General features: G+C 37.2%; 1 long non-coding RNA gene across 1 annotated transcript; it reads left to right on the top strand.

The window, feature by feature from the left end:
- Positions 1 to 253: 253 nt before the first annotated feature.
- On the top strand, positions 254 to 1480 carry LOC130505655 (uncharacterized). Its single transcript, XR_008941762.1, has 3 exons — positions 254 to 447; positions 590 to 1274; positions 1347 to 1480. It is a non-coding gene; the product is annotated as an uncharacterized LOC130505655 (long non-coding RNA).
- Positions 1481 to 10652: the final 9172 nt, after the last annotated feature.

The following is a 10652-nucleotide window of genomic DNA, read 5'->3' as shown; positions in this document are numbered from 1 at the left end:
GAGAAATACTTTCATTTCAATCTTTTTTATCAAATCAGTTTTTAATCATATAACCACAAAATTCAAATGCAAAAATTTCATTTCAAATGTTATATATAGCATTTTAAATAATATAGATAATAGTATTTTTAGTCCTTTGATTGATTTTGATCCAATGGCTCAAAATTACTCTTTAGTGATCTTCCCCCTTATTTCTCATTGGTCCATTATTCAAAGTTTAGATTAGTATCTCTGACCATTGATTACATGTAATACAATGGTTAAAAATCAATCCTTTTTCTTTTCTCTTCTTCTGTACTCTATCGATATTTTTTTTTCACAAGTCTGACTTCTCAGTTTCACAATTCTCATCTCTCACTATCTCTTTCTCACACACACACGATTCATCATCTCACACATGCTTTCTCTGTATCACTCTTCACACACACGATCTGTCTACACTCACCGGTACTCTCTTTCTATCTCTGTATTGCTCTCTCTCTTTCTCTCTCTGTATCGCTCTCTCTCTCTCTCTCTCTCTCTTTCTGTATCGCTCTCTCTCTCTCTCCCTCTTTCTGTTGAAACTATTTTTTTTTGCTCTTGGTTACAGGTGCTTGTGAGCAGAGATACCCATGACGAATCGTCGCATTGACCGGTTTTGATTCCGGTTAAATTCTTTTTGAGATTTTGTAACAGAGAAACAGATCATGTCTTTCCAGATTCAGAGATGGGGAGTGATTAACAGAGATAGAGAAGACAGAACGCAGGAGATAGATGAAAAGGGTGAAAAATATGGTGGTCGCGAGCAGAGTGGTGATTGAGTGCGGTGGAGGACTATGAAGAAGCCTTGACGGCGGTGTTAAGAAAAGGAGGTTTAGGTTTAGGTTTAGTTTAGGTTTAGGTTTAGGTTTAAGTTTGGTTTAGTTTTGGTTTAATATTTTTTTGTAAAGCAATTTAGTTATAAATCATTTTATTTAATAAAAAAATTAAATATATAAACGAGTTTAAATTTTAGTTATGTTTTTAACTTTTTATTTTTTTTTATTTTTTTTTATTTTTATTTTTTATAAAATAAAAAATAACAAAATTATACGCTATTAAAGAATATTTAATTGCAGATGGAAAAGCGCTATCGTAGCGGAAGAAAAGATAACAGTGCCAAAAACCGCTATCTAATGTCTCTAACCTATTATGACGGACGATGATACAGCGTTTCTAAAACCGACATCATATCGTTAGATAGCGTTTTTCGTCCGCTAATAAAACCCATTTTTCTTGTAGTGGGAAGACTAAAGGTAAGACTGTTAGAAGTGAGTTTACTTAGTTTTTGGTTTAAAAAAACGTTAATTGTGGGTGTTAATGCACAGATTGGAGAGATCAACGAAACAAAGGGAAATTTGCAGTTGAGATCATCTATCTGTAAGCATTAAAACTGTAACAAGTTATCAAAGGATCTTTTTTTCTTATTATAAACTCATACTTACTTTTATCCCTTTTCTTTTATTTGTTGACATTTTGTAGAATTGTAGCAAAGTTCATACGAATATAGTTAAATCTTGAATTTTTTTTGTTCTTTTTTTGTAATGTACAAAGCTATAGTAGATTCTCTTTTATACTGTAAAAGAACCGACCAAAGTGCTACCGAATAAGGTAGACATTTCCTATTAAAGGTACTTCGTCAGGCCAAACGAACGTGGTTTTCTGACATCTCCAGAATTAACATGCCATGTTTGAAGTTCTAAATCTATAACTTCATTAGCTAAAACCAAATGAGGATTATAGGTTGCAGTTATTAGAACGTATAGGATTAAGAAGAGAAGTGAAGTGGATTTAATGAAAGTACTGTGGATCTTAATGACCATTTTGTTTCAGAGTAATAATTAGCCAAATACAGAGTTTGGCCTTTAGAGCAGAAAAGAGTGGCACTCGAGGGAAGATATGTGTTCTTGCGAATGAAGACACATGATTGTAAATTCTGATTTTAATATTTTAAAAAGAATTTTATTTGTGTTAGGCAATTGCTTAAAATGAATTGATTATTCCTCGGATCTAGGCCAAAGATGGAGTATCATGTAATGCACGACTCCACGTTTGATTACTATTAAGTTCAATGGGTAAAATCTAGTTAAGAAAAGATGAAACATATAATTAACATATCATAAAACGAATGGACGTAGATATATATGTCCTAAAAAAGATGCATGTAGTCTCTTCCGAATAAGGTTGAGAAATGATATAAAAAGAGTCGAGATATCACTTTATCCAATAGCTAATGATATTCTAAATAGCAACTAAATTGGAATAGTATAAGCAATAATTCATACACCTAGTATAAACCAACCAAAAAGCAAGAAAATTCTAACACACACCTAAAAAAAGTACATAAACATTATTGTTTGTGTACATAACATTAAAATTCAAATGATCTAGTATTAAACAACAACTAAGAGCCATCATCTAAAGCATGGACTCTCAAAATAAATTTGGGTTAGCAATCAAATATGCCGTTTCTTAGATGATCATAACATATCCGACTCTTACAATTTTATGTAATAGTAATTCAATGTGATGTTTTGCCTAACAACAAACAGAAAATTGGATGATTTTGTACATAAACTAGAGTCAATACTATCCAGAAAAGAGTATGTGACATCTCACAATTAGTCGACATAAAGAGGAGAAAAGAAGATCAGAACACATATTCAACATGCTTACCACTAGACTTTAAAGACATGATCTACTTTCTTCAGTTTGACATCAGTCATATAAACTCAAGAAATGTCAATTGCAAATTCTACTAACTCCAGTTACTGATGATTCAACAGATTTTCAAGCTTCCGACTCTGTAAAACTAGGAGACCAAGAGATAACACACGTACGTAACAAACAAAAATCTCAATCAATGTTACTGTAAAAAATCAATTTCAACAGGTCATCATCATATGATGCAGGATTCCAGAAATTGTAAACATGTCTTTCACTTGTTTAGAATGCTCACTGAAGGTTTAGGGGCATAGAATAAAACATAAACATTCAAGATTCAGAAGATAAAAACAGACAAGAAACATTAAAGAGGGAAACACAAAATACAAACAATCAATATTCAAAGAAAATAATACTACAATCTACAGTCTTTGACATATGTTGATCTACAAAAGTCTAAGATACAGTTTCATAAAAGATTACTAACGCTGTTTAAAATAATCACTGAAGTTTGAGAGTATAACACAAAACAGAAACACTCAAAATTTAAGGAAACTACACCACAATATATATGCAGGAGTCTCTCACATACTTTGATCTAAAAGAGACTCCAAGACACATTCATTTCACAAACTTAGAGACCTTAATACATGCAATAGAGATTACAAACACTGTAAACGTACAAAGTAATGTTCCAATATATCAAAGTAAAATATCTACCAGTTCATAGCAATCAATTTCTAGACTCTCACGGATGCTATACCAATGAAAGAAATGTTGACAAGTCATGTTAAAATAAAATTCCAGGTTCTTTAGTTTACGTATATATCACTTAACATACTTTGTAGATTTTTTTCATATGTACAAACAACAATCTATACGAGAGAAAAAGCCAAGAAAGACATATACCTGCATGAACAAAGCCTTGGAGTCAATGAACAACTTTTGAAGCACAACCCTAAACAATTGAAACTAGTCATTACTTAATGTATATATCTCCTTCTTGTGATTTTCATCAATTAAATTACAAACAAGTTTGAAAAAGCACACTCATACCTGAGAAAATTCAGAATGTGTAGTAACAAAGAAATCTGCTACACATCAAATGAGCACCTTCTGAAGCACATGCATACCTGAGAAAACCAGAATTAATTAGTCTAAGCTTTGGGTAATAGAGTATGGAATCTATTTACGGTTCATAGTCTCTGTCTCAAAACTTGGTTTAAGTCGTTGGTGAGTCAACAAAACAACTCAATGTTTGGTTCGTACTCTGTCTTTAAAGACTTGGTTTAAGCCGTTTTCCATCCAACATGCTAAAAATCAACATGTAGCTGTTGTCTAAATATTTGTCAAGGCTTGTTGTGAAGTAAAGGAGTCTGTTTTTGATCCATATTACTTGTCTTAAACTCTTCTCAAGCCTTGTGGATATCGTTAATTGTAAAGATTTGGTTTTTGATTCATAGTCTCTTCCATCCACCCTTAGTCGTTTTCACATGCAATAAGTCCATTAAGAGCTTTTATAAGCCGTGGGTTCCATAAACAGAGTTGTTGGTCGTTTTTCCATCCAACAACTCCAAAATCAATTGATAGGATTCATCTAGAAAAGCCGTGGGTACTGGTAAAGCAATGAACCTGTTTTCAGTTTATAGTCTTTGTCTAATTTTTTTATAAGCCGTGGGTAACTCACATTCTTTTTCTTAAAGACTTCATAAGCCGTGGGTTGAAAGTCACAATCTTTGTCTTAAACTTCATAAGCTGTAGGTTCAAAGTCATTGTCTAAGACTTCATAAGCGTGGGTAACTCTGAATCTTTGTCTTAAATACTTCATAAGCCGTGGGTAACTCTGTGGGTTCAAAGTCATTGTCTAAGACTTCATAAGCGTGGGTAACTCTGAATCTTTGTCTTAAATACTTCATAAGCCGTGGGTAGTTAGTCTTAAAGATCATAAGCCGTGGGTTCAATCAAAGTCTTTGTCTAAGACTTTATAAGCTGTGGTTAACTTTGAATCTTTGTCTTAAAGACTTCATAAGCTGTGGGTAGTTAGTTAGTCTTAAAGACCATAAGCCGTGGGTTCAATCAAGTCTTTGTCTAAGACTTTACAAGCTGTAGTTAACTTTAAATCTTTGTCTTAAAGACTTTATAAGCCGTGGGTTCAATCAAAGTCTTTGTCTTAAAGACTTCATAAGCCGTGGGTTCAATCAAAGTCTTTGTCTAAGACTTTATAAGCCGTGGGTAGTTAGTTAGTCTTAAAGACCATAAGCCGTGGGTTCAATCAAAGTCTTTGTCTAAGACTTTATAAGCTGTGGTAAACTTTGAATCTTTGTCTTAAAGACTTCAAAAGCCGTGGGTATTTAGTTAGTCTTAAAGACCATAAGCCGTGGGTTCAATCAAAGTCTTTGTCTAAGACTTTATAAGCTGTGGTTTACTTTGAATCTTTGTCTTAAAGACTTCATAAGCCGTGGGAAGTAAGTCTTTGTCTTAATAATTTATAAGCCGTGGGTAACTCACGTTCTTTGTATTAAAGACTTCATAAGCCGTGGGTACTCACATTCTTTTTCTTGAAGATTTTGTAAGCCGTGGGTAACTCAAGCCATTGTCTAAAGACTTTACAGTGTACCGTTTGTCATTTTATCCATCCAATATACATCTTCTTTGTCTTTATAAGCCGTGGGTAAGTCACATTCTTTGTCTTACAGACTTCATAAGCCGTGGGTACTCACATTCTTTGTCTTGAAGATTTTGTAAGCCGTGGGTAATTCAAGCCATTGTCTAAAGACTTTACAGTGTACCTTTTGTCATTTTATCCATCCAATATACACCTTCATTGTCTTTGACTCTCTAGACTTTTTTGGTAAGCCGTGGGTCGTTATGATCCATCCAACGTTTCTTAGCCTCTGTCTAAAGACATTTGTGTTGTAAGCCGAGGGTCATTTGATCCATCCAACGGTTCATAGTCTCTGTCTAAAGACCTTTGTTTTGTAAGCCGAGGGTCATTTGATCCATCCAACGTTTGATAGTCACTGTCTAAAGACTTTATAGTAAGTCGTGGGTCATTTTGTTTCATAGTCTCTGTCTAAAGACCATTGTGTTGTAAGCCGAGGGTCATTTGATCCATCCAACGTTTGATAGTCTCTGTCTAAAGACCTTTGTTTTGTAAGCCGAGGGTCATTTGATCCATCCAACGTTTGATAGTCTCTGTCTAAAGACTTTATAGTAAGTCGTGGGTCATTTTGTTTCATAGTCTCTGTCTAAAGACCATTGTGTTGTAAGCCGAGGGTCATTTGATCCATCCAACGTTTGATAGTCTCTGTCTAAAGACTTTATAGTAAGCCGTGGGTCATTTCGTTTCATAGTCTCTGTCTAAAGACCTTTTTTGTAAGCCGAGGGTCATTTTTTATTGCAAGCCGTGGGTACACAACACAATCAAAGTCTTTGTCTAAAGACTTTTCTTAAACCATTTGTTGTTTTTTACAAGCCGTGGGTACACAACACAATCAAAGTCTCTGTCTAAATACTTTTCTTAAACCGTTTGTTGTTTATTGCAAGACGTGGGTACACAATCACAGTCTCTGTCTAAGAGACTTTTCGTTTGTTGTTTATGTAAGCCGAGGGTAAACTAAAGTATGTCATACTTTCTATCCTTTGCTTAGACAAGCACTACCACCAACCAATCATTGTTGGGAGATATGGTTTAAATTTTCTCAGGATCTAGAGTTCACGCAACGGGAGGGACAATGTCCCCAAACTGAGAATCTTACAGAACACTATTAGATTAGTGTGTCTGCCTATGATCTTTTTGGGATTTGATAAAACTAAAGCCAAATATAAACGAGGAAACAAATCAGTAAAACAGAGGAAAAGCGCTTATCTGTTTTTGCTGATTCAGACGTATCTTCAGTTGTCTCAGAGATCTTTTCCAGAGATGATGCACTATGGTATCTGTCAGTACTGGCTTCTCCACACAAACATTCTGTATAAAGAAAAAAAGAAACAAAAACAGAGCGACATTATCATTTGTATTGGGTGATAAAACAGCTGACAGAAGAAACTTGAAATTCAAAACAAATCTCTGTCTCAATATTAGGTTCGCTATATCTATCCGCATCAAACTGTTAACTAAAAGCAATCGTCCCATATGTTATCCTTCAAAAGTAATATATACAGAGCAATCAGCAGTAGTGATAAATAAACGGTAGCACAAGAAAGAAATCAATTAGATTCGAACGTATGTATATAAGCATCTACTCTGTTCACTTTACACAATCGATCATAAGTTCCGATCAAGATAATATCCATACCGAAAGCACAATCAAAACTTAACAAGACATCACATACCTCAACGACGGTGTCACGCGGACTCAAGCGCTTCCCATGTAGGTTCAAATATCACTACAAAGATTAAATAACGAACGATTAAGGATAATTCAAACCCTAATACATCATCGCAAAGAGGATGGCGAAACCCAACCGATCGAATCAGTTTCACGCAAACCCTAAACAAGATAAGAACAAAACATAAATAAATTCATGATCTACATATTACTTAAATCGAAAAAAAAAGAAACGTACTCCTCAGAATCTCACCAGTAGAGAGAGAGCGAGAGACAGAAAGAGAGACTTTGTCAATGAAATTGAAATAGAGAGAGAGCGAGAGATTCTGATTTTATTTATTTATTGTAGCATTTTTATTACCAATAATTTTCTAACGGATATATTTACGGTTTACCAAGTTATTATGATCAAACACCAAAACCAAACCGGTTTGGGATCCGTTAGATACTTTAATCGGACGGTCCTGCATTTTCCGGTTATAGCGCATGATTTAACTTTGTCCCCAACGTTCCCATATAGATGGGGTTCCAATATGGCCCTAACAGAGTTTGAAACCAAGGCCCACTAATTCATTTCAAAAGTTTAAACTCCCGTCGGCGTCAACGACGTTTCATCTTTACGAATCTAACACTCTTCCCTTCGTCAATGGCGAATTCAAACTCATACCTAACCACACCCACTAAACCCTCATTTTCACGTAGTTTCTACCGTCTCCAGGCACGGCCGTATTTTTCGGGGAGAAAATTCCGATACCGGAGAGCGTAGCCATCGGTGGTCAATCAGACGGCAAAAGCTCTTTTCTCGAAGCGCTTCTAAGGTTACGATTCAACGTCCGTGAGGTCGAAATGGAAACGCACCGTCCTCTGAAATAGATGAGATTTTGATTTTCGGTTAGAGGTTAAGATTCAATTTTGGTTAAGAGTTTAGTTGAATTTCAATTTGGTAAATTAAAATACAAATTTGATTATCAGGTTTGGCGATTGGTTAGCGTGAAGTTTGGTCAAGCCCATCATACCGGAGAGCGTAGCCATCGGTGGTCAATCAGACGGCAAAAGCTCTTTTCTCGAAGCGCTTCTAAGGTTACGATTCATCGGCTGGGTCGAGTTGCACAAGTTACACGTGGAAAACCTATGGGCCTAATCGATAAAGCCTTAAGTGCTGGCAATATAAAGAAGGAGAGATCACGACAGAGATCTCTAAGCCAAGCTTCTGGGAGGCACGAGCCTCAAGCATCCAGAGGGAGCTTCCATGGCGTCTCTTAAAGAGATAGAGTAAGCTAGAGATGATTTGTTGTTCTAGGCTTAGCTCTTAGCCATGTACTCTTGTATTATCTCTTTATACTCTCTAGGGTTTGCATACCCAGGAACAGAGAGAGTAATGATCTTGTAAACCACATCGGAGGTGTTTTCCGATATTTCATAGTGGATGTTGTGGATCCTGTATCCACCCCAGATGTAGTGTGCTGCGGCCGCGAACTGGGTTAAAAACTCTTGTTTTAGAGATACACCAAGAAGACACAATTAGTCTCAAGGCCTTTAAGCTAGGACAATATGAGCTCAACAATGTTCTCTTGCTTACACTAATGTCTCTGTCTCTCTTGTGTAGCTTGACTCTTTCTCTGCTATGATCTCTGGTGGCTGCTGAAGAAGAACTCGGCCCAGCCGATGAACAGACTTCAAGAAGCTGTTATGTCCTATCGAAAGTCTGTCCACGAATTGTGTCTTCTTGGTGTATCTCTGCTACGCTCTGATACCACGAATTCCGCAACAAGTGGTATCAGAGCGTAACAAGTGGTATCAGAGCGTAACAAGTGGTATCAGAGCATAGGCCCATTGATTCATGGAGTCCACGTCTCGAGGAGGAGAGACATATGAAGCTGGTGGTCACGTGGTTTTACCCTAATCAGAGTAATACACCGAGATCAGATCAGATCAGGTCAAAGAGATTTTCAGTTTACAAGAGAAGAAGGAAAACTGTTGGACGTTCTTCGCTGCAGTTGCACAAGTTTACGGAGGAAAGATTCACAAGTCAGTTGAATCGGTTGAGATGATTTCGAGTTTATGAGATCAGGGTTTCTCTACAATTCTCCAGGGGTGCAAGAATCTGCTACTATGTGAGAAGGGTTTCAGGTTACTCACAAGTCGAGATGGTGGCAGGCTGTTAGCATAAGAAACAGAGGTTTCAGAGCTGTCTTCTATCTGCAGTCACAAGGAGTGTGTGACAGTCACAAGGCGTGTGTGACTATATGCATTGGAGTTTCAGATTTCTTCATATTCTGCAAGTTATTGGAGTTGAGAGCATAGTGGAGCACAAGGGGTTTTCGCACTGGTGTTTTGTATGGGATTATCTGAAGATTCAGTGAGGGATTTCACGGTGTTCTTGGGTTATCTCTACATGGTATATCAGTCGCAGGTGTTGTGTTAATCTATGGGGTTATTTCAGCTCGGTATCTCATGGAATTCTTGGAACTAGGGGACGCCTTAGAACCTTGAAAGATATGAGTGTTTCATGGCTGTTCAGATGGTATTCTTTAGTCAGCGTGAAGGGTGTGTAGAAGGGTTCGAAGGAAATCGGCAGATGCAGGGTTTGTTTATTTGTGATTATTGAGAGTCTACAGTTGGGTAGAGGTTCAGAGAACAAGATACTACAAGACTGCTATTTTTAGAAGGAATGCAGTGTGGTTTTCTAAGCAGATATGTCTTTGGCATAACACATAGTTTTCTGCTGGGATGGATCTGCAAGAACGAGGAGTTACTTGTTCAAGGCAGAGTTCGGCTGAACATGTGGCAGTGTCAAATCGAGATTGATTCAGGATGGAAACAAGTGTGTTTCGGGTTTTCTGCATGGGATTCAGTAGTAGTTTGTTTTGGCTTCTCAGGCATATGAGGGGAAACAAATGGATCTACAAGGTTTCACGGTTGCAGAGGTAATGATTTGTTTGAGCAGAGGTTGAGCAGAGATTCTTTGCGTCGAAAGTCTTCTTAGCAGGTTGAGCTAAGCGGCGGGTTCTGTTGGCAACAGCAGCGGTTCAGAGAGATGTTCAAGGAAAGGTGTTCACTCAGGTTGTTACAAAGGAAATTCTCAGGATGGGGAGTTTGGTGTCTACATGCTATTGAGGTTGGTTAGGATTGAGTCAAAGAGCTTCTGGTTTGAGGCAATGGTGATTCAGGTTCTGCAAGAGCTTCAAGTTAGCATCGACATCAGCTGGAAAATCTGAAGAAGAAGAATCAGTAGATTTGTAGTCACAATCACATGATTATTTCAGGGGTGATGAACCAAAGATGATGCTGAAGGATAAGGAGCATCAGGGAAGAAGCAGATGGTATTCGTTTTGTGGTAGACAAAAACGATGTCAGGGACAGAGGAAGAAACGTTCACAGGAGATTATCTCAATGCACGTGATGGTTTCAGGTCTATGAAATCATGATGAGAGACTTGCAAGGGATGCATCGGTTGTTTGTAAGAAAAGGAAGACATGCGCAAGCTGCAGCAGAACAGCTGCACAGGTGGGCGTGTTCGTGATCAGAGTGTTGGAGATTGATTTGAGTTGTCTGGGATTGGTGTAGCCATGACCAGAGAAATTGGAGAGCTGAGTGAGTCTGATGAGGAAGTGCTGATTGAACCTGACTTAGAAGAGG

Source organism: Raphanus sativus, unplaced genomic scaffold (genome assembly GCF_000801105.2).
Source record: "Raphanus sativus cultivar WK10039 unplaced genomic scaffold, ASM80110v3 Scaffold2460, whole genome shotgun sequence".
Classification (NCBI taxonomy): domain Eukaryota; kingdom Viridiplantae; phylum Streptophyta; class Magnoliopsida; order Brassicales; family Brassicaceae; genus Raphanus; species Raphanus sativus.
This window is presented reverse-complemented; position numbering and strand designations above follow the sequence as displayed.